The following is a 23,436-nucleotide window of genomic DNA, read 5'->3' as shown; positions in this document are numbered from 1 at the left end:
AGTGCCTGGCACATATTAAGTGTTTAACAAATATCATTAAAAAATTGGTATGAAATTAGCAGAAAAGGCCTTTGTGGAGTTGGTTGTTGTTAATTTGGTATTTGTTAAGCACTTACTATGTGCCGAGCACTGTTCTAAGCGCTGGGGTAGACACAGAGGAATCAGGTTGTCCCACATGGGGTTCACAGTCTTAATCCCCATTTTACAGATGAGGTTACTGAGGCACTGAGAAGTTAAGTGACTCGCCCAAAGTCACACAGCTGACAAGTGGCCATACACACCAGACTGACGTACTTACATATTTGCATTTTTGCACTGCCTGTCATGTTTTTGGTTTTGCCATTTAATGTTTTTAGTAATTAATAATGATAATGGTGATATTGGTTAAGTGCTTGTTGTTTGTCGAGCATTGTATAATTGCTGGAGTAGATGTGAGATACTCAGGTTAGATGCAGCTCTTGTCCCACCCAAGGCTCACAGCCTAAGTAGGAGGGAGAGCAGGTACTGAAACGTCATTTTACAGAAGGAGGAAGCTGAGGCACAGGGCACCCAAGGTCACACAGCAGGCAATTGGCAGATCTGGAAACCCAGATCCTCTGCTGGAAATCTTTCCATTAGGCCTTGCTGCTTCCTTGAATCTTATAATCCTCTGGAAACCTGTTGAAGAAGGGCCCTTACTTTCTCGATTAAAGTATGTCCCTCTAGTCTGTCTGCAGCATTCTTTGCCATGTTATGCTGTCTGAATTTGTCTTTCAGTGCCTGCCTAGTGCTTCCCCTTGTTAGGGGACAGTCTTCATTCAGTTCGCTGTCTGCTTCACCTTGTTCTTTTTGCACATCTAGGTCTCTAGGCTGTAAGTAAGCCCTCTGTGGGCAGGGAATGTGTCTACCAACTTGAATGTATTATACTCTCCCAAGCGCTGAAGTACAGTGCTCTCCACCCAATAAGCACTTTTTTTAGTGGTATTTGTTAAGCGGTTACTATGTGCCGGGCACTGAACTAAGCCCTGGAGGGGATCCAAATTAATTAGGTTGAACACCGTTCATGTTCCACATGGGGCTCTCAGTCTTAATCCCCATTTTCCAGATGAGTTAATTGAGGTCCAGAGAGGTGAAGTGACTTGCCAAGTAAAACAGCAGACAAGTGGCAGAGCCACGATTAATAATAATAATAATAATTATGATATTTAAGTGCTTACTATGTCATAATAAGAAGAATAATAATGTTGGTATTTGTTAAGCGCTTACTACGTGCCAAGCCTCTTCTAAGCGCTGGGGTAGATACAGGGCAATCAGGTTGTCCCACGTGAGGCTCACAGTCTGAATCCCTATTTTACAGATGAGGTAACTGAGGCACCGAGAAGTTAAGTGACTTGCCCAAAGTCACTCAGCTGACAATGGGCAGAGCTGGGATAAAAACCCATGATCTCTGACTCCTAAGCCTGGGCTCTTTCCACTGAGCCACGCTGCTTCTGCCAAGCAGCAGAGCTTAGAGCCTCTTCTAAGCACTGGGATAGATACAAGGTAATCAGGACACCCACTTAGGATGAGCCGATGGGGTCAGATACTTTATAAAAAACAAAGCCTGTATTTAGCAGTAATGGAAAACATAATAATAATAATAATGTTGGTATTTGTTAAGCGCCTACTATGTGCCGAGCACTGTTCTAAGCGCTGGGGTAAACACAAGGGAATCAGGTTGTCCCACGTGGGGCTCACAGTCTTACTCCCCATTTGACAAATGAGGAAACTGAGGCACCGAGAAGTTAAGTGACTTGCCCAAAGTCACACAGCTGACAAATGGCCGAGCCCATGACCTCTGACTCCAAAGCCCATGCTCTTTCCACTGAGCCACGCTGCTTCCCCAAAACATAAATTATGCAGAACTAGAAATGTCCTCTAGGAACCAAAAATGGAAAGGATTCCTGTTGCTGCTTATGTCACATTCAGTGTATTCAGAGCACAGATGTGTATTATGGTGTGGAACCTTGTGTGGGCGGTAACCCTGAGTGCCAGGATTGGACTTCCTTCTGGCCGGGGGTGAGTGGCTGTATGTACAGGACTGCAGGCTTGGGTCCATCACAGCCGTCGGACTTCTTTGAAGGAGCCCTCCCCACTGATGAGAGTAGGGGTTTGGGGCCTGGCCTCTGCTGCTTCACCTCCCCTCAGCTAAGCCCTCCTTCCCCCCTTTCCCTCTGCTCCTCCCCCTCTCCCTTTCCCTCCCCTCAGCACTGTGCTCATTTGTATATATTTTTATTACCCTATTTATTTTGTTAATGAGGTATACATCCCCTTGATTCTATTTATTGCTATTGTTTTTGTCTGTCTCCCCCAATTAGACTGTAAACCCGTCCATGGGCAGGGATTGTCTCTATCTGTTCCCGAGTTGTACATTCCAAGCGCTTAGTACAGTTCTCTGCACATAGTAAGCGCTCACTAAATACTATTGAATTGAATGCTGGTGCTAATGTGCAGATACCAGCCAGTCATGGCCTAGTACATAGAGCACGTGCCTGGGAGGCAGAAGGACCTGGGTTCTAATCCCAGTTCTGCCACTTGTCTGCTGTGTGACCTTGGGCATATCACTTCACTTTTCTGTACCTCATTACCTCATCTGTAAAATGGGGATTAAGACTATGAGCCCCAGGTGGGACAGGGACTGTGTCCAACTGGATTAGCTTTTATCCACCCCCAGCCCTTAGTACAGTGCCCGCTGTACAGTAAGCACTTAAATGCCATTTAAAAAAATATTCTCAACGGAATGTCTCCTTTTACGTTATTTCCGGATGAACTTGAAGTGCATTCAGGTTGCTTTTCCTATCCGTTCTTATTCTGTTGTTTATGTACTCCTTTGTTTTCTGAGTAGTTTTGCTTTTTTCCCTCACTATTTTATAAGTAGCTTTTGGATTTGATGCTTACCTTTTCATTGGGGTACCACTTCCCCATTTTATCGTGTTTTCTTCAAAGATAAGGCTTCCCCTTTGTTTCTGTTGAATTCAGATTTAACTTTCTCCTGCTCTGTTTCTATTTTGATCCCAATACCAAGCTTTGTCTTCCTGACAAGTTGTGAGCAGGGCATTCTAGGGAGTAGAGTTTGGAGATCATTTGAGTTACAGGGTTTGAGGTCCAGCCCCAAGAAACAAAAATAGGATGATACCACAAGACTGGTTTAGGCAGCTCTTTGACTTATGAAACTGGCTGGATTATCAGAAAGAAAGAGCTTCCCCCACCCCTTCCCCTCTCACACACACACTTGTGGCTGTGAATCTGCTTCCTGCAAAATGTCACATGAGCACATGATTCACTGGGCTAGAATGATCTTTTTCCTCTCATTTTGCATTTAGGGTCATTTTGAAGACTCCAATTGTTTGTCTTTTTAAGTCACCCATGTCCCCCCAAGTCGAAGCTTGAAATCAAACCACAGTGACTCCCATTTTAGGCCTGCTTGATGTGAAAAGTTTGACAGAGTGGCAATCACTCTTCTGAGATTTTCCTGTTGCTGTCATTAGATACAGTGCTATGCCGCTTTCCTCTTTGCTTTCGTTTTGGTATTCTGGGGCAAGAAATTTTGCAGTTTGAGAGGCTTGCATGCTACAAAAGACCAGAACGGGTAGAAAGGAAAACTTGGGACTACAAAACCTGGATACAGAGTTAAATAGGCCATGGTGGTTTGACTACTAAATTCAAGACCTGGCTGATCTTCAGGTTTGAAACCCACGGAGTAAGCCTGAAACTTGTTCAGCTAGTTTACTGTGAAGGGGCATGCAGTGCAGTGCACAGAGACATTCATTTTGAAATTGAAAAAAACCAAAACACTTCCTACTCAATCAGTCATATTTATTTAGCTCTCACTGCGTGTTGCACTAAGTGTTTGGGAGAGTGCAATATAACAGAGATGATAGACACATTCCTGCCCATATGGGAGCTTACAGTCTAAACACTCCACATTGTGTTTTTATTTTTGTCTTTTTCACCAAAGGTAAGCCCACCTTTGAGACCCGTTGGTCTTTCCTAGGTCTCATATCTCTGCCGGGTATTTCCATCTCAGATGTAAACTTCAAAATGGTCTGAATTTCTGTAAGTGCCACAAACTCTAATTCTGGATGTGTAGTTTATTGGTTCCTTTTACTGTCCAACATCTTTTCCCTCTAGTCAATACGTCAACTTTCAGCCACTGATGCTAAGAAAAGGGGCGTGGATAACTAAAACAAAAACGCCAGCATATAAAGCAAAGTGAACTGAGGTGGCTTGGGCTATATTCAGATAGCAGAGGAAGACAATGCCAATACTTAACCAGGCAGAGGAGAAGGTATTTCAAGTTAATGGACCCTGAAGACAATCACAGAATCAGCTGTGGACAGACTGCGGGGAGAGAATCCGGGACTTACTCACAGCAGGTGAGAGCTTACGTAATTACTGTGCCAGTCAGGGTTGGCCACTGATGGCCCAAACAAACACCAGGCAAGAAGATGCACAGGAGCCCCTGGGTGCTACACCGAGCTAAACCAGGCACCTCCCTTCTGTCCTCCTCCCCAGCTCAGTTGGTCCAGAGCCTTTGCATTACCTTCCTAGGTCATCGGGATCTTGGGCAACATGTCCAGCCACAGTCCATTAATTGCAGTGTGGCTCACTGGTTAGAGCCCAGGCCTGGGAATCAAAGGACCTGGAGTCTAATTCAGCTCTGCCACATGCCTACTGTGTGGCCTTGGGTAAGTCACTTCACTTCTCTGGGCCTCAGTTACCTCATCTGTAAAATGGGGATTAAGAGTGAGCCCCATGCAGGGTAGGGACTGTGTGTGGCCTGATCATCTTGCATTTGCCTCAACACTTAGCACAGTGCTTGACACATAGTACCATAATCATTATTATTATTATCGTTATTATTATTATTGAGAGTTTACTGTGTGCCAAGTACTGTACTGACCACAAACTCCAGCAGCAGTAGCCACAGCAGAGAGAGACTTGGCACTGCGGATTCCAGTCAGTCGTTTGTATTACTTTGTGCAGAGCAGCACTGTTAAGTGTTTGAAAGACTAGGATCAATAGAGTTGATAGGCACGATCCCCGCCTACAAGGAGCTTACATCTAGTTTAGTGGAGGAATTTGTCATCTGCAGTACTGAACGTGAAAGGAACAGGTAGTGAATCTATCCTGGACAGGTGATAATGGAGCGTCCAGTACAAAACCAGAAAAACGGCCATCCTAGCCACAGATAATCCACTCACTGATAGCTGGGAACAAAGTGAAAGGTGTAGCATTTCCTGTGACGTGGGGAATAGATGGGGGTCGACATGGCAACTGTCATTAAGGATCTATTGTCTAAAGTTTGTGAAAAGAGCACCAGTGTTCATTATTTGGGAGATGGTGACCTGCATCCTATTATCCCTGAGCAGCAGTGAAGGTAGCAGGGCAGTCAGTCAATCAATCAAACAATCAATTGCATTTATTGGGCCCTTACTGTGTGCAGAGAATTTTACTAAGCGGTTGGGAGAGTACAGTATAACAGAGTTGGTAGACACATTCCCAGCCTACAGTGACCTCACAGTTTAGAGGGGAGAGAGACATTAGTATAAATAAATCCAAGGGCTTAGTACAGCGCTCTGCACTTAGTAAGCGCTCAGTAAATACTATTGAATGAACGAATGAAATAAATTACAGATATGTAGATAAGTGCTGTGGGGCCAAGGGACCTATTCTCTTTATTAATAATAATATTAATAATGTCTTAAGTGCTTACTATGTTCCAGGCACTGTACTAAGCGCTGGGGTGGATTGGGGCAAATCAGGTTGGATGCAGTCCCTGTCCCAGGTCTTAATCTCCATTTTAGAGATGAGGTATCTGAGGCCTAGAGAAGTGAAGTGACTTGCCCACGTCACACAACAGACAGGTGGAAGAGCTAGGATTAGAGCCCTTGACCTTGATCAGGTCTGTGCTCTATCCACTGTGCCATGTTGTTTCTCTGTTCATCCCCCCTCCCAGCCCCACAGCAGTTATGTTCATATCAGTAATTTATTTCTATTAATGTCTATCTCCCCCTTTAGACTGTAAGCTCTCTGTGGGCAGAGAATATGTCTATTATATTATACTCTCCCAAGAACTTAGTATAGCGTTCTGATTGAATAATGAATGAATGGAACAAGTCAGAGCGACACAGAAGGGAAGGGGAGAAGAGGAAGTGAAGGCTAAGTCAGGGAAGCCCTTTTTGGAAGTGATGTGCCTTCAGTAAGACTTGGAAGGTGGGGAGAATAATAGTTTGTCAGTTATGAAGAGGGAAGGTATTCCAGGCCAGAGGCAGAATGTGGGCAAGAGGTCAGAGATGAGATGGGCAAGATCGAGGAACGGTGAGTAGGTTGGCATTAGAGAAGTGGACTCATGTATGTGTTCAAATAAAAATTGTTCCTTGGGGATTTTCCCCTGCAGATTTCCCTTTAATTGGCGGTTCTCCCAGGAGATACTTAGAGAAGTCACTTTAATAATAGATAAATTAATAAATAAAACAACTGAAAATTGAAGTATCTCACGGTTCTAACCCCCCAGTTTTGGGGGTTAAAGATGTGGGATCAGATTGCTGCTTCCCACACGAAGAACCAATAAGGATTCTTTGTCATTAAAGCCTTCCTGGTTTCATTTTCACAGATTTAAAATAGAGACGATTTATTTTTTGTTTTGTGGGATTATTCGACTCCTGGAATACAGAGGTCCTATGGTTGAACTATTTAGGTAAATTACTTGAAGGGTCCTTTCTGCAGTCAATAGACGTAATAAAGGACATTTTGTCTGAAGTCCAGTCCTGAAAAGGCCCACTTAAAAATAGTTTCATCTCAGATTACAAATTGGCAGAGCTGCATAAATATTGGTTTAATTCAGTCAAAAAAAAAATCCATTCAGATGCTTTCCCACTGCCATTGTTGGCTATTTTTGCCTTATACGTTTGCCGGATCATCCTCATATATTAGGCTTTCTGTTTGTTGAGTATAGTAAGAATTACTTGCTTGTCAGTCTTGATTCTTATACTTGCCAACTGAGTCGCCCTGCAATTTAGGATGGAGGACAAGGAGGCCAAAATGAAAAGATTGCCCCTCTGCTTGTCATAAGGCTGTATGTTATGGAGTGTTTTAGGATGGGGTTTACGAAGGCTGTGCACCCCCCTTTCCCTTTCTGAGGGTGACTGGAGCCCTGACAGGTAGTCCCTACACCCAGAGACCCTGGTTGGGCCTTTGCTCTTTCCCTTTGGCTTCCACTCTTCCTTTTCCCCACTTGCTACCAAGCTTTTTTTTTTTGTGGTATTTGTTAATCGCCTACTACGTGCCAGGCACTAAGTGTTGGAGTACATACAAGTTAATCATGTTGGACACAGTCCATGTCCCACATGGGGCTCATAGTCTTAATCCCCATTTTACAGAGCAGGTAACCGAGGACCAGAGAAGTAAAGTGACTTGCCCAAGTTCACACAAGAGACAAGTGGTAAAGGTGGGATTAGAATCCAAGTCCTTCTGACTCCCAGGTCCATGCTTTATTCACGAGGCCACACTGCTTCTCAAAGTCTAATGAAATTAAGATAAATGGAGTAATTTATACAATTTGGTTATGTGTAGTGAAAAGGTCATGTACCTGGGGGTCAAAGGACCTGGGTTCTAATTCTGCCTCTCCAGCTGACTGCTGTGTGACCTTGGTTAAGTCAGTTAACTTCCATACTTCAGTTGCCTCATCTTTAAAATGGGAATTCAGGCTGTGAGTTGGTAGACATGTTCCCAGCCCACAGGGAGCATACAGACTAGGAGGGGAGCCAAGCACAAAATAAAAAATAAAAAATAAGGATTTATACTAAAGTGCTGTGAAGCTGAGGATTGGGTGAATATCAAATGCTTAAGGAGTTCTGATCGAGTTGCATAGGCAATACAGAAGGGAGAGGCAAAGGGGAAATGAGAGCTTATTCGGAGGAGGCCTCTTGCAGAGATGTGATTTTAAGAGAGAAGCAATATGTCCAGTATAGGCCTGGAAGTCAGAGGACCTGAGTTCTCTATCTGACTCTGCATTTGTCTGCTGTGTATAATCTTGGGCAAGTCCCTTCACTTCACTATGCCTCAGTTACCTCCTCTGCAAAATGGGGATTTAAGGCTGTGAGTCCCATCTGGGGCATAGACTGTGTCCAACTTGATGATCTTTTGCTTACCCTTTTACTTAGTACAGTGCCTGGCACATAGTAAGCACTCAACAAGTACCATTAAAAAAAACAAACTCTGAAGGTGAGGAGAGTGGTAGTCTGTTGTATATCAATCAATTTTTATTTATTGAGCACTTATTCTGTGCAGGGCATTATGCTAAGTGCTTGGGAAAGTACAATATAACAGTTGGTAGACATGGTCCCATGAAGGGGCAAAGAGTTCTAGGTCAGAGAGAGGACATGGGCAAAGAGATAGAGGTGAGATAGATGTGTTTGAGGAGAGCACCGTACTAAGTACTTGGGAGAGTATAGTGCAATAGAGTACCTGATCCCTGTCCACAGGAGAAGGGAAGCAGCATGGCCTAGTGGATAGAGTATAGGCCTGGGAGTCAGAAAGACCTGGGTTCTAATCCCGGCTCGGCAATTTGTCATCTTTGTGACCTTGGGCAAAGTCGCTTAGCGTCTCTGGGCCTCAGTTACCTCATCTGTGAAACGGGGATTAAGACTGTGAGCCCCATGTGGGATGGGGACTGTGTCCAACCTGACTGGCTTATATCTACCTACCCCAGTACTTAGTACAGTGTCTGGCACTTAATAAGCATTTAGCACATCCATAAAAAAGGTGTTTACAGTCTAGAAGTGTGGATAGACATTAAAGTTAATTGCAGATAGAGGAAGTGGCAGAGTATAAGGTTTTGTATGTAAGTGCTGGGGGCTGAGGATTGGGGTTCTTGAAGTGTACAGTTCCAACTGTCTCAAAAAGGAGGGTGAATAGGGAAAATGAGGTCTTACAGAAGGCATCTTTGGAGGAGATTCATCTGGACCTGAGGAAATACTTTTTGACTCTGTAATTTCCAATAATTGAAATTTATTTTAATGTTTTTCCCCTACAGTAGATTGTAAGTTCCTTTGCGGGTAGGGATCATGTCTACTATCTCTGTCATATTGCACTCTCCCCAGTGCTTATTCCGGTGCCCGGCACACAGAAAGTCCTCTGTAAATGCCATCGGTTGACTTTTGAAACTTGCTCCCTCTGATCTCGGCTGACTCCACGCTCTCTGTAGGAGCCTGTGGGCCAGCCTAGGCCAGTGCATTCTTGGCAAGTGGTGGGCTGTGTTTTCCTTCAGCTCTGAAATTCAGCTCTGGAAATCCAATCCTTTATATGTTCTGTACCAGCGTTTGCCGGGGATCATGCAGGACGGAAAAGGAGCACCATTCTTGTCTGGCACGATTCCCTCAACAGCCTAGTACAAATGAGTCATGATTTTGCCATTCCAACTGCAAGCTGTTTATCTGATCATTTTAATGCCGGTTGTTAGGCATAGAAATTAAAATGACCATCAAATGAAAGCAAGGCAGAGTGACCGTTAGTCCTTTGGCTAATCAACGATATTTCATGAATTCTGAAAATACCAACTTGTCATTTGGAAAGTTCATGGGCATGTATGTTAGTGGGAAGAAGGCAGCAAACTCATTAAGGTAAGTGTATCATTACTTCTTGGAAAAAAAAAAAGGCAAAACAAGAAACTTTGTAGTTTTATTTGGAGGGCCTGAAGCCTGCAAAGGGTTGAATTGATAGCAGACCTATACATTTATAAGAAAAGACCCTGTAAAGAGGGCACAATTCTACTAAATCATTCTTTTACACAAACAGGTGGTACCGGCTAAAAGTATCTGGGTATAGGTTTGTAAATATCTCCCAACTGTCTTGTATTTTTGCAGGTTTTGTATGTGCCATTAGTGCTCAATAAATTTCATTGATCAATTAGACTGCTCATACTAGGATAGCAGTGTTTGTTAAAATGCTGTTCCATCCTTGGTCGTGGGAAGATTTGAGGAGGTTAGAAACTCAAAGTACTCATTATGGTAATTTAAACTGGCTAATTGAAATTGGCAGGTAATTCCCAAACCTCATTACAACCAACTCTTATTATGCAAGGTTGATAGTGGCTTCATATAGATTATTTAATCAATCATTGGTAATTATTGAGCAATTACTATATGCAAAGCATAGTATTAAGCACTTGGGAGAGTATGGGGCAGCATGGCCTAGTGGATGGAGCACAGGCCTGGGAGTCAGAAGGTCATGGGTTCTAATCCCAGCTCCACCATTTTTCTGCTGTGTGATCTTGAGCAAGTCACTTAATTTCTGTGCCTCAGTTTCCTCATCAGTAAAATGGGGTTTATTGTGAGCCCTTTGTGGGACAGGGTCTGTGTCCAACCTGATTATCTTGTATCTACCCCAGCGTTTAGTACAGTGCCTGGCAGGCACATAGTAAGTGTTCAACAAATACCATTTTTTAAAAATCCTACAAAAAACAAACAAGAAAAACACTAAGGCATAGGAGTCAGAGGATCTGGGTTCTAATCCTTCCTGTGCCACTTGCCTGCTTTGTGACCTCGGGCAAGGCTGTTAACTTCTGGTCCTCAGTTCCCTCATCTGTAAAATGGGGATTCAATTCCTGTTCTCCCTCCTACTTACAGTGGGAGCCCCATGTGGAACCTGATGACCTTGTGTCTACCCCAGTTCTTAGTACAATGTAAGTGCTTAACAAATACCTCAATTGTTATTATTATTATTACAACTACTACTGCTATTTTCAGACCTAAGTGCATAGGTGACACAGCACGGAGAAAAGTAGGGGAAAATGAGGCCTTAGGGAAGTCCTCTTGGAGGATGTGATTTCAAATGGGCTTTGAAAGTGGGGAGAGTAATGGTCTGTCAGATATGAAGGGGAAGGGAGTTCCAGGCCAGAGAGGACGTGGGCGAGGTTATAGATTTATAGAATTTAAGCCCTTCTGGTTTTCCTTCTTTCTCCTGCTGGCCTCCTTGGATGCATTTTCCTGCTGGAGAGCACTTATCAGAGGGTGGGCAGAATGAGGAAATGAAATTCAAACGTTTTGCCGATTAGTTGCTGCACTCCTCATAAGATTGTAGGGGAAGAAGACTGAAGTTGCAGAAGTCTGACAAAGTTTCTGAATTTTCCAGAAGTGGGTAGTCACCACTTCAGACCATAAGATGCTTTGCACTTTTGGAGAACTACAGTTCATAGGTTACAGTTTGTACCTGTGGAATGCATGTATTTGCTTTTTCAGATCCCAAAGATCTGAAGGTTCACGGTTCAGACTTCTCTCCCACTCAGCTTTTTACCTGGGCCGTGAACAAGTTGCAACAAAGTCCGGTTTGGCTTTGTATCTCTTTATCGTTCCCCTCCCCCCCACACACTTACTGCCTAATAATGGGTTTAATGAGGAGGGAAATGGCCCAAAGCCAAGGAGCAGGAGAGGAAACCTGGAATCTGGAAATATGGGATTGTCAAATCAATCACGAATAATGGAGAATGGTGGAAATGAAATTGTATGGAATAACCCTCGTTTCAAGATTAGACCTACAACTATGGGGCTAAGAGGAAAGAAGAGGCCAATATGCTTTAATGAAAATATAGCAAATATTTTTCTTGGAAACTTCTTCTGGGGAAAGAAGGGACAGTGGTGGTATAAAGTGAATTACTCATTGTTGCATATTTTAATATTCAGATATGATATAAGCTTTAACAAAAAAAGAACATGTTTATGAAATTCTCTCAAGCCAAGCCATATATATCAAATTAAAACATAAAAGTGCTCATAATGGAAGGAAACCGCACCAGCCTAATTGTGGAACTCACATAGCAGTGAATAATTACTTGTGCTATTGTCAATTAGTTTTCACCATTCAACAAACATGTGAGAGAGGAAAATTTACAGGCTGGAAAGCTGAAGCCTTGGGGAAATTTGGCCCATAAACTACATAGAGTGAATTAATGAAAGAGCTGGCTTGAAAACTTGGAAGTAGATTCTCAGAAACAGGACTCTGAAATAAAGGCGAGGACCACAGCTAATGCATGCGATCTAGAGAGTTTCCTGTATTCAGGTGGCTTTCTCATTTTAGTAAGGAAGATTAAATCCTTGTCATACCCGAGAGTGTTCGTTCTCACTCTATTCTGAGTTATCTGTATTGCATTAGAAAGCAGAGCAGGCAAAACTTCAGTAACTAACTACATCCTGGAATTTTTTTTTGCTTTTGTGAATCCACAGAACCATGATGGTCGAGAGTAGCAAGAGCAATTTGTGAATTAAGTTCAGCTCCACTCTGCTTATCGTGGCAGGCTACTGGGAGCCTCCGCAGGTCTAAAAGACTCAACAGGGTCTAATGTTCCCCCTTTTCTTTTCTCCCGCTTCCCCCCCCCCCCATATGTCTGTTCTGGGAAGCTTGTAGTGGCAAAAATCAGAAAGGGACAGTATTACTGAGGAAAAGCAAACCGGCAATGGTGCTTTGTAAACAGTATCCTTAGTATCCAAATCACAGGATTTATCACCCTTTCCACCTATTCCTCAGGGGCAGGGGTGTTGTAGGTTGATGAATTGAAATGTGTGACAACAGCAAATGCATACAAACCTGAAAAGCACTGGCCCGGTGAATAGACCCTGTTTTACAGAGCTCCAAAAAGTTTTTGTGTACCAGCCCTCATTTGCCGTCATCATGTTCGTGTGTGATACAGTGGGAGTTTTTTCTCCCCCTTTTACAGCTGGAGAAACGGAAGAAAAAAAAGGTTAAAAACTGGGCCCGGTGCATACAGGCTGAGAAGCTGGGTGGCTTAGTGGTGAGAGCACGGGACAGGAAATCAGAAGAACCTGAGTTAATAATAATAATAATGTTGGTATTTGTTAAGCGCTTACTATGTGCAGAGCACTGTTCTAAGCGCTGGGGTAGACACAGGGGAATCAGGTTGTCCCACGTGGGGCTCACAGTCTTAATCCCCATTTTACAGATGAGGGAACTGAGGCACAGAGAAGTTAAGTGACTTGCCCACAGTCACACAGCTGACAAGTGGCAGAGCTGGGATTCGAACTCATGAGCCCTGACTCCAAAGCCCGTGCTCTTTCCACTGCGCCACGCTGCTTCTCTAATTAGAGTCAGAATTAGAGTTCTAATTCTGCCACTGCCACTCATCTGCTTTTTGATTTTGCCAAATCACTTAACTTCTCTGTGCCTCAGTTACCTCATCCTTAAAATGGAGATTAAGACTGCGAGTCCCATCTGGGTCAGAGACAGGGTCCAACCTGATTATCTCATATCTACCCCCAGCACTTATTACAGTGCCTAGCACATAGTAAGCATTTAAATGCCATTAAAAAAAAAACAACCCAACCCAGTCCTCTTCTCACTAGACCTTACTGTCTTCAGGCAGCGAATGAAAATTGTATCAGGGCACTAAAAGAAACTGAATAACCTTTTGCCTCTCTCAGTGACTGCTATGGGAGGGATCCGGTCTATATGGAACAGCCTGAGAATGAACATTTAATTTCTCTTGCTCTTGGACTTTGTGGGCCCAAAGCAATTTGGGGTACTCATGAAAATGCCTGCATTTGCAGGAAGTTGATGTATATCGATTCTCATGTCCCTTTTAATCTTTTTATCTGGCCTCATTCCAACGTTTAACCCAGGCCGAGAAATTATGTTTCTGGGAAACTCACCCAGACACTGGGAGCCCCTGTCTGGACTTGCAGCTAACGATGCCACATTAAACATAATTTCCCTCCATTCCCAAGCTTGTCAGGGAGCCTTCTAGCATTTGGCTTCGTGGGTATTTGCAGTGGTGACTGCATCTCCAAGAGCTCATTTTAGCAGTGGGTCATTCTTTCCCTCTAGGAAACCCTGAGGCCGCTCATGTGTGCAGCCAAATTGTGGTCGGTCAGCCTCCTTCCCAGAGGCGTTCTAGCTACCCGTGACTTCAGTTCTGATTGCCTGGCTGATAAGTGGTTTCTTCCCCGAGCTGAGTGGCCACAAAGGAAAAAAGGCCTGGCTTGGTGTACCGGAAGCATTATTTCTTCCTTCTCCTCCCCCTCAAACAGTATCTCAGTCATTTCGTAGGCAGAACCAGGTTTGAGTCCCCCAGCTCTCCTCCATCCTGTCATGACTGTTGTCTGACCTGGAGGTGCCCACCCAGATGCATTGTATTAGCCGTAGTTTGGGGTTTCTAAATGTGCGCTTAGGGAGGGAGGAGGATGGGGTAGGCCAATGGGTTGTGGTTTCTGAATGGTTATATGGAAATAATAGTTTGGTTTGAGAAAGCTTGCTCTCTACCTTTTTTGGAGCTCAGAGCCCAACCGTGATAGGAAGTCAGCCCTGATCAACAGTGCTGTGCAAATGATGATTCAGCCTTCCTGATGGGAGTGTCCAGCTACACAGCAGGCTAAGTCTCAGTGAGCTGTCTGCCATCTTGTTCTCATGAGCCCTTTGGTTTTGCAAAGGGCAGGGATGTTCCTCTTTGTGGGGAAACCCTGGAAGCTTCCTCTCCCTGGGGAATTGGGAGATATCCGAAGCGGCCCTTTAATGGCAGCAGCCTGCCCACAGATTTGAGCGAGCTCTGTGACGGCTGTGACCGGCTTTCAGTGCCAAGATGAATAGTCAGCCGGCCAAGAGGTCCGATCTGGCGGATTTCTCAGTCTCTTAGAGTTGTTGGCCAAAAAGAAGTCATTTCTGCACCAGGTCTCAATCCCGTCGGTCCAAGGGGATGTAGAATTCGTATGTCTAAAGAATATCTAATAGTCTATTAATTGTGGTATTTAAGACACAAGATCTTGAAGAGGCTCTGCAATGGAAGCAGCCTGCCCACAGATTTGAACAGGCTCCATCATGGCTCTGATGAGCCTTCGGTGCCAAGCTGGTTACTTGGCCAAGGGGTCTGATCTGGCAGATTTCCAAGTCGTTGGCCAAAAAGGAGTCATTGGTTCACCAGGTCTTAATTCTGTCAGTCTAAGGGGATGTAGAATTCATTTGTCAGAGAAGCAGCATGGCTCAGTGGGAAGAGCCTGGGCTTGGAAGTCAGAGGTCATGAGTTCGAATCCCAGCTCTGCCACTTGTCAGCTGTGTGACTGGTGACTGTGGGCAAATCACTTCACTTCTCTGTGCCTCAGTTACCTCCTCTGTAAAATGAGGATTAAGATTGTGAGCCCCACGTGGGACAACCTGATTCCCCTGTGTCTACCCCAGCGCTTAGAACAGTGCTCTGCACATAGTAAGCGCTTAACAAATACCAACATTATTATTATTTGTCTAAAGAACGTCAAATATTCTAATTGTGTTTTTTGTTAAGATACAAGATCTTGTAATCTGGGTAGATACAAGGGTAATCAGGTCAGACACATATGAGAAACTGAGGCTAAGAAAAGTTAAATGATTTACCCAAAGGTACACAGCAGATGAGTGGCGGAGATGGGAGTAGAACCCAGGGCTTCTGATGCCTAATCAATCATTCAATCATTTATTGAGCACTTACTGTACTAAGCACTGTACTAAGATCTTGGGAGGATAACAATAATAATAACAATTCTGGTATTTGTTCATTCAGTAGTATTTATGGAGCGATTACTCTGTGCCAAGGCACTGTATTAAGCTCTGGAGTGGATTCAAGCAAATCAGGTTGGAAACAGCCCCTGTCCCAGATGGGGCTCACAGTCTTAATCCCCATTTTATAGATGAGGAAACAGGTACAGTGAAGTGACTTACCCAAGGTCACACAGCAGGCAAGTGGCAAGCTTCTAATCCCCACGACCTTCTGACTGCCAGATCCATGCTTTATCCACGACATCATGCTACTTCCCAATAATAATTATGGTATTTGTTAAGTGCTTACTGTGTGCTAAGCACTGGGGTAGATACAAGGTTGGACACAGTCCCTGTCCCACATGGTACTCACATTCTTTTCCCCAATTTACAGATGGGGTAACTGAAACACAGAGAAGTTAGGTGGCTTGCCCAAGGTCACACAGAAGACCAGTGGCCGAGCCGGGTTTAAAACCCAAGTCCTCTGAATCCCAAGCCCTTGCTTTTGCCTCTAGGCTTTGCTGCTTCCTGGAACAGACTTGGTGGATATGTTTCGTGCCCAGAGAGGGCATTAAGTTTAAAGGAGGGGCTTACAGCCTGTGCTCTGCTCTTTCCTTTATGTTGTGTTGTTTCTCTTATAGCAAGGAGTTTAACCTAGATCAAGATTATTATTTCAATGTACCTGTGAGCCCTTGGAGGGCCACAGATCATGCAGCTCACCAGTGTGTTTCTTACAACACTTAATGTAGTGTTCTGCACACAAGTCAATCAAACATATTTATTGAATGCCTCCTCTGTGCAGAGCACAGTATAACAGAGTTGATAGACATGTTCCCTGCCCATAACAAGCTTACGGTCTGCTTAATAAATGCTATTACTACTTTTAACTGAAAACTGGGTTTTCTAGATTTCAGTTAGGATTCCAAGTCAATAAAGCAAGTTCTGAAATGTCAATATAAATAACCCTCTACTGTAATCTTTCGTCTCCATTATTTTCTCTGGTGGGGGGGTGGGTCACACTCAAGGCCAAAACTAAATACTTTGCCACGTGCCTGGACTTAGCTAAAGCAGCCCAGCGGATTCAGAGAGAACTTGTCCGAAGAGTTGCCTTCCCTGCTGGCGCTAGGCAGTGTTGGGAGGTGCTGATGAGGCAGGCTGGCAGTTGTCTCCTCGCCTGGGGATTTGGGGACTGGCACTGTATCCCTCTAGACTGTTGGGTGGCAGCTGGTGGAAGGGTCAATTATTCAATAATATTGAGTGTCTGTTGTGTGCTGTGCTCTAAACTAAGTACTTGGGGGAGTTCAACAGAAGTTAAAATAGAGGAAGTGGCGTGGCCTCGTAGAAGGAGCACAGGCCTGGGAATCAGAGGACCGGGGTTCTAAATTCGGTTCCACTACATACCTGCTGTGTGAACTTGGTCAATTAATTTGACTTCTTGGTGCCTCAGGTTCCTCACCTGCAAATGGGGATTCAGTTCTTCCTACTTAGACACTGTGAGCCCCATGTGGAACTTGATTATATTGTATTGACCCCAGTGCTTGACACATAGGAAGTGCTTAACAAATACAATTATTATTATGGTTATTATTATTACTAAAAATGATCCCAGCCCTTGGAGCTTGTGATCTAATGTTCCCCAGCAGGTTTAGAAAGAAATGACCCAAGTAGGGCAAAGTGAAGAAATTCTTTGCAGGGAAATCTACACCAATTTCCTCTCCATTTTCCCACCTCTGCTGGATTCCTGAATTAAGGACTACTTTGTGCTGTTATTTTTTGGTCCCATGCTTCGATCTCTTCTTCTTTCTGAGGTCAGCAAACTATCGTGCATCAGTTTAACAAAAATCAATTAGGGTATCATTCTTTTAGAGGAAAATAATGCCTTCTTCTTACTCATCTGTCCTTGGGTATTTCTGAGTAGGTCTTGTCAACCAACCATTGATTGCTTTTTGTGTGTAGAGCACTGTAGTGAGGGTAGTTCAAGTATAATAGAGATAAAAGACATACTTCCTGCTGTCAAGAGGCTTGCAGTTTATTAATAATAATAATTATGATGATGCTTGTTAAAAGTTTTCTATGTGCCAAGCACTGTTCTAAGCTCTGGGGTAGATACAAGGTAATCAGCTTGGACACAGTCCATGTCCCACATTAGGCTCACACTTTTAATCCCATTTTATCGATGAGGTAACTGAGGCACAGAGAAGTTAAGTTTCTTGCCCAAGGTCACCCAGCGGACAAGTGGTGGAGCCATTTAATGGAGAAGGCTGACATAAAATGCCTTAAATATAGGAAGAAGAGAATGGAAAGATGGATAAGAGAATGGAGAAGTCTATGTATGTGAGTCATCACTTAAAAGGGGGGCTGATTATGCACAAGTGCTGAGGTGAGAGTTGGGAGAATATGACCCAAGGGGAGAAAAATAATTGGGGATTACACCTTACAGGGGGTGAAATTTCAGGAGGACTTTGGAAATGGGGAAAACTTTGGTCTGGCAGATTTCAATCAATGGTACTTCAATCAAAGGTTTTTACTGAGCCTTTACTAAATCTAGTGCACTGCAGAGATTTGAAAGGGGAGGGGACTACAAGAATAGGCTCTCACTCCGTCGGGGCTATGGGATCTGTGGTTCCCATCAGATTGTTACTTTGGGGTTGGTGCCACAGTTTTTCAGGCCTGAAGGGAACCCACCCTACTCTTGGATTTGAAAAAAAGAGATGGATGTAGAGGAGTCACGATGGTGGCTCCACCTCCAGCTAGATTGTTAACTCCTTCAGGGGAGGAATCCAAAGAATCTTGGGTTCTAATCCCGACTCTGCCACTTCTCTGTTGTGTGATCTTGGGCAAGTCACTTTACTTCTCTGTATCTTGGTTACCTCATCTGTAAAATGCAGATTAAGATTGTGAGCCCCATGTGTCCAACCTGATTAGCTTGTATCTACCCCAGCACTGAGAACAGTGCTTGACACATATTCATTCAATCATATTTATTGAGCACCTGTTTTCTCAAAACCCACGTCCTACCCCCTCAAGTCTCCACCCCAAAATTTGCCCCCAATCTCCCAAAGAAAAGTTGGTTTCCTTACATCTGAACAAGTGGAACAGCATAAGCAAGGGGTCAGAGGCAAGCTGGGGCGTAGCAGAAGAAGCGTAAAATAAAGGAAAAGTAAGGGACAGCCTTAAAGCCAGTGGTCAGGAGTGTCTGCTTGAGCCACCATTGGAGGCTTGTGAAGGGTGGAGGAGATGGGCAGGACAAGCTGTGTGGCTCAGTGGAAAGAGGAGAGGCTGGGGAGTCAGAGGTCCTGGGTTCAAATCCGGGTTCCGCTACTTGTCAGCTGAGTGACTTTGGGCAAGTCATTCACTTCTTGGGGCCTCAGTTCCCTCAACTGTAAAATGGGGATGAAGACTGTGAGCCCCCATGGGACAACTTGTTGACCTTGTATCCCCCTCGCCCCCAGTGCTTAGAACAGTGCTTGGCACATAGTAAGCGCTTAAGAAATGCCATCATAGAAAAGCAGCGTGGCTCAGTGGAAAGAGCCCGGGCTTCAGAGTCAGAGGTCATGGGTTCTAATTCCGGCTCCGCCACCTGTCAGCTGTGTGACTTTGGGCAAGTCACTTACCTTCTCGGTGCCTCCCTTACCTCCCTGTTAATTAAAATGGAGATTAAGACTGTGAGCCTCACATGGGACAACCTGATTACCCTGTATTTACCCCAGCACTTAGAACAGTGTTCTGCACATAGTAAGCACTTAACAAATACCAAAGTTATTATTACAAGGTTTAGAAAGGTGATCTGGGCAGCAGAGGGAAGTATGGACCAGAGCTGGGGGAGACTGAGGTCAGAGAGACTAGGGAAGAAGCTGATGCATCTATCAAGCTGCTATATGACAAACCCCTTGTCCTGGGTGGTGGCTGCGTGGATGGAGACTATAAGCTTGTTGTCTCTAGGCTGTAAGCTTGATCTGGGGAGGGAGCATGACCACTAATTCTGTTGAATTGTTCTCTCCCAAGCACTTAGTACAGTGCTCAAAACATAATTACTGCTCAATAACTACCACTGATTGATTGAATCCAGGAAATGTAAGCCAGGATTTAGAGAAGACGAGGGTTTGAAGATGAAGTAGCAAGCTTCAGAGACAGGGAGAAAAGCAGTCTGTTAGTTGCACTAGTGGGTTTGGGAGTGATTAATAATTAAATAGCAGACATTGAGCAGGACAGCCTTGTGGAAGTGACCCAGAGGCAAGAAGAAATATGAAAGATTGAAGAAATGGTAAGAGAGATTAGGGCTAGAGAGATAGATTTGGGAGTTGTTTACCTAGAGGAGGTCTCTGAAGCCGTAAAAATTGGGGAGCTCACCGAGGGAGTAAGTGAAGAGCTCAAAGCTTAGGAGACCGAGAATGGAGCCTTGAAGTACATCCCGTTAAGGAGAACTCTCGCTGTAGTCTCCTCACTATTCTTCTGCTCAATTGGTTTCCCTCAACCCTGATAGTTCTCCCCTCTCCTTCATGGGCATCATCTACCAGATTTCTGTTGAACTCATTCAAAAGAAAGTTGTGATTTTTCTCTTCTTCAGTCTCTGCTCGGAGAAGGGGAGGGAAGAATGTTGAGGAGTCCATTAAAAATGTCTATAAGGTGGATTTATTAACTCTTTTAAAAGATTTTATAGCTCTGTATGCATGGCCATGTTTTATTTACAAGGCATCATTTGTAAATGTCTACAATTAATAGGATGTAGGCTGTTGTGCATTTGTACAAAAGTACGTTTTTGGCATTGTAAATGTACGAACTATTTTGTTTTATGGACAGAGAAGGTTTTTTCATATCTTGTTTGGCTCTTCTAAGTATCCTGCAGGGCAGGATTGAGGCAGAAACTGAAGTGTTTAAAGTTTACCATTTGTAGCTGCAGCTAGCCGGGCAATATGTAAATAGTTTCCTTTGGGACCATTTTCTAAACAAGCTCACAGCTGCCTAGAAGTGATGTTTTCATTCAGAATGAATCCCTGTGATGTTAAAGCCTTATCAAAATGGGAAAAGACCAATGGAAAATGTTTCTGTCATAAAATCTAGTTTTGGGACATGGTGGTTTAGGCTAAGATAGAAAACACATTCGTTTTTGTTCCTGGAACCAAGTTTGTCGAAATCACTCTGCCTTAGGAGTTCCCATTTCAGGTGAGGTGAATAATTAACTGTCTGTTTTGCTACCAGTTTATGGGAGTGATGCAAGGAAGGTATTTTATGCCTGGAGTGTCCAGCAGGATTTAGTTCAGTTCTGGAAGTAGCTTGGCTGGGGCAACAGTTTGGCCAGCAATAAATAATAATTTGATTTCATTCATTTTATTGCCTATGAGCTTCCACCTGATAAAGAGATAATAAAATAATATTGTGAAAACTGAAAAATGTTTTATAGCTACTAGACTTAGGTGAAAGCTAAGATTTTTAAGTGATATTTGTTAAGCATTTACTTTGTGTCAAGTGCTGGGGTAAGTATAAGCTACTCAGATGGACCTCAGGGTCTTTATCCCCATTTTACAGAGGAGATAACTCAGGCACAGAAAAGTTAAGTGACTTGCCTAAGGCCACACAGCAGACTATCTGGGAGTTGTAGCAATTTTGGGGGGAGTCTTTTGTCAGTTGTTTTCTCCAGTAGAAGAATGTAGTTTCATAACAATTATCAAAGGATTGTTTTGATGACCTCAGTAGCGTTTAGGTACCCAAATCTCAAGCTATTGTTTCATGGATCGCATCTGAGTTATAGTTTAAACTTGTAGACCAGACTCCTGAGATGTGCGTCATATTGAGCGAGTCTGAAAGAGCCCTGAGCCCAATACCAATATTGACGCATCTCAGACTTAGGTTCTGGCCCGAGGTGCAAAGACCAAGGCATTTTTGGAGATTTAGGTCTGAGCCTCATGCCCGCTTGCTTATGCTGTGAGTCAGCACTGGTTTGTAATCTGGTCTGTGTTGGGATATTACTGGTGAATCTTTCCCCTTTAAATATTTCCAGATTTTATTCAGTTTAGAAGTTCCTATTTGAGTGCTGTCACCACGCCCCGAGGTCTCTAAGAAAGCAACAGCTCTGCCTTTCTGCTTATTTATGGTGGGATGGAGAGGTCCCGCGTTTATGGGTCTGGCGTTTTCTTCCCACTTTGGTGCTTTGGAGGAGCATCACCCCTCACCTATGCCCCAAAGTCCCCCATGTTAATTACTGTGCTACAATAAATTCATCCAGCTCCGTATAGCAAGGAACTTTTTCTTAATTGGAATCCTCAGAATGGAGGAAGCAAGGGTTTTTGTTCTAGAGGAAGAGGTAAGGTCATGGATCAGGTCCTCGTGTCTATAGGCTGAACCTTACAACTGAGTGATTGCAAGCCCAAACACCTGAAAAACATTATTCAGGAGCGACAAGCCCTCAAACCCAGCCATCAGTCAGTCATATTTATTGAATGCTTACCGGGTGCAGAGCACTGTACCAAGCACTTGGGAGAGTTCAATATAACAGTATTACAGAGTTGGTGGACACATTCCCTGCCCACAACAAAGGTACAGTATTTACCTTCTCCCTCCTACTTAGATCGTGTGCCCCATGGGGGACGTAAACTATGCCCAATCTGATTAACCTGCATCTACCCCAGTGCTTAGTACAGTGCTTTGCACACAGTATGTGCCTAATAAATACCGTAATAAATAACACAATGATCTGCCCTTCTGACTCAGTGCACATTCTGCCACAATAGCAGCACAGTACCAGTTTGCAGGCAACTAATGTTGTCCTGTCCAACAATTGCTGTTATCGTTGCCACAGAGTGGAGACGATATGTTTCATGGCAAAGAGGCTGGTCTTTGTATCTGTCAGCCTTTGATCATTGAATTTGGAGGTTAAATGCCACTAAACATCGATTTGAGTGAGGCAGGGCATTTTAAGTCCCCTTTTCTTAGGCCTTTCCCCCGCTAGCCCCCTAAATGGGGCTCAGTGTCAAGTTCTTGAAGAATGAAGAGTCACAGGGAGTTGGGTGGCTTCTCACCAGCCCTAGTAGAAAACAGATCCCAGCAAATGGAACCTTTGTGAAACACTCTGTCCCAGGCAGCAGTCTAGACAATGGGAATGGCAAAGGGAAAGGCCAAGCAACTGAATAAATGAGGCATTATACTGCAGGCTTGAACTGGCTCTCAAATGGAGGGAAGGAGGGGGCACTGCATGCAAGCAAAACTGCTCTATAGAAAAGGGAAAATTTGTGTCACATCACACCAGTAAATTACCCACTTCACATATGCTATCCGTTCTGAAAATGCTGTTTTCTCTCCACCCCCCTCCCACCATAGGCGAGACAGGCAGTGACCCAGTTGTCTGGACCGATCTTTAAGATGCGAAAGGAAAGTGACCTGCCCCAAACAGCCTTATTGATCATCTTCTGTACAAAAATCTAAAGGAGAGGCTGTCAAGGTATGCCGGGAATCAGGTTTCCTAAGAGAGCACAATGAAATGCTAACTCCCAGTGACCCTGCTGTGTAAAAATAAAGCAAGCAGAAGTGTGACTTTATCAACCTCCTTCCCTCCTGGTGCCAATGGACTTCCGACAATTAGATTATTGTTCCAATTCCCCCTCACAAAGCTTCTGATAAACACACAGAACACTGTGCTCCGCTTGGCAGGCCAAACTGTGGATACTAAATAAACAGAAAACCTTTCTGGTCCCTTGTGGAATCTAACCTCCTCTTAGTTTAAAGAAAGCAGTTTCATGTAAGCCCATATAATAGCAACTGGAGAAATCTCCATACCGTACATAGCTCCTAGGAATCATGCAACAGAATGCATATTTCTAACTATAGTCTATTATAGTTTATTACTTGGTGATGCCTTATAACCATAGACCCACCACCAAGTAAGAATCAGAGAGATGATTATACCATTTT

At 43.9% G+C, this 23,436-nt stretch overlaps 1 long non-coding RNA gene across 2 annotated transcripts in view; it reads left to right on the top strand.

Annotated features, from left to right (window-relative positions):
- The window catches only part of LOC103165889, a 166,932-nt gene that overhangs the window by 77,204 nt on the left and 66,292 nt on the right, over nt 1-23,436 (top strand). The gene's annotated exons all lie outside the window — the stretch shown is intronic.

This window comes from Ornithorhynchus anatinus, chromosome 3 (assembly GCF_004115215.2).
Source record: "Ornithorhynchus anatinus isolate Pmale09 chromosome 3, mOrnAna1.pri.v4, whole genome shotgun sequence".
Taxonomy (NCBI): Eukaryota; Metazoa; Chordata; class Mammalia; order Monotremata; family Ornithorhynchidae; genus Ornithorhynchus; species Ornithorhynchus anatinus.
This window is presented reverse-complemented; position numbering and strand designations above follow the sequence as displayed.